Genomic DNA, 1,162 nt, shown 5'->3' on the forward strand with positions numbered 1-1,162 from the left:
AAGATAAAACCGCTAAGTGGCAGGGTCTCTACCTCCCACTGGGAGCACAACCTCTTTCAGACAGCAATTTGTGTAGGTAGAAGCCATTTATAGAGCCACCCACATGGGCCTAAGTTTCTTACGCTTTGAAATTATTTTAAAGACTAGGCAGGACCTCTGAAAACATCTAGTAAGAGGGAAAGAGATGAATCTAGGAGATGGCGCCAATATGAAAACCATGCGTGGCTCAGAGACACATGAAGTGTTTAAAAAATGGTGTCCTCCTCCCCCTGTAAAAACGTGGAATAAAAAAGCCCCTTACTCTTCCTATCCTTAAAGCCCTAGGGCTCTTGCCATAAGATTATTCTACCCTTGCAGAACATTAAAGTGGAATGGTAGGTGAAGACGACTGAATTTGGTGGTTGCTACCTGCGGTGGGGAATGATGAGTAATTCTCAGGACTCAAGCATCTCAGTGGTTTCAAGTTTTGTTTTTTTCTTCTACTCACAATTCCATATCCTCTTTCGTACTGAAAAAGGAATTGAAATGGAAAGGAGAAATTCTGGGTTTTAGTACCAGCTGTCACTTACCAGTCCCATGACCTTGGCCAAGTCACTGACCCTTTCTATTCCTCAGTTTTTCTATCTTTAATAGACATGATGCCCTTTCTCCCTTCTACCCAAAAGACTGTCCACTAACTGACCCCTCTGTAACCCTCTTTAATTTCACAGCTATTTACTTGTTTCTTACGTAAACCCTCCAGGAGAAGCTGGTTAGCGGTAATTCCTCCCACCCCCAACTTCCCACTGCACACTCTAGAGATCTGAAAACTGAGAGGCGAGAGGTGAAGGGATCTGTCAAGTGGCACAAGGAAATTCATGTCTCATGCTCAAATTCCAAATCCATTGTTTTTTCCTTGATGCCACCAAGCATTTGTTAAATGTGTTTTAACATCGTGATCTGGCCTCTGAAAGGAAAACAGTGGTGAACTCAAACTTCATTTTGGACTTGGTTATGGGGCCCTTCATGGCCCCCCAGGAGCAAAGCAAAGGAGGGTTCACAGCAGGGAGAAGGAGACAGCCGAGAGCTGTACTGGGTAGTGTTAGAAAGTACAGGGAGGGGCTCGGTGCCTATAGCTCAACCGGCTAAGGCGCCAGCCACATACACCTAAGGTGGCGGGTTC

This window comes from Otolemur garnettii, unplaced genomic scaffold (assembly GCF_000181295.1).
Source record: "Otolemur garnettii isolate 467f Iridium unplaced genomic scaffold, OtoGar3 scaffold00069, whole genome shotgun sequence".
Classification (NCBI taxonomy): domain Eukaryota; kingdom Metazoa; phylum Chordata; class Mammalia; order Primates; family Galagidae; genus Otolemur; species Otolemur garnettii.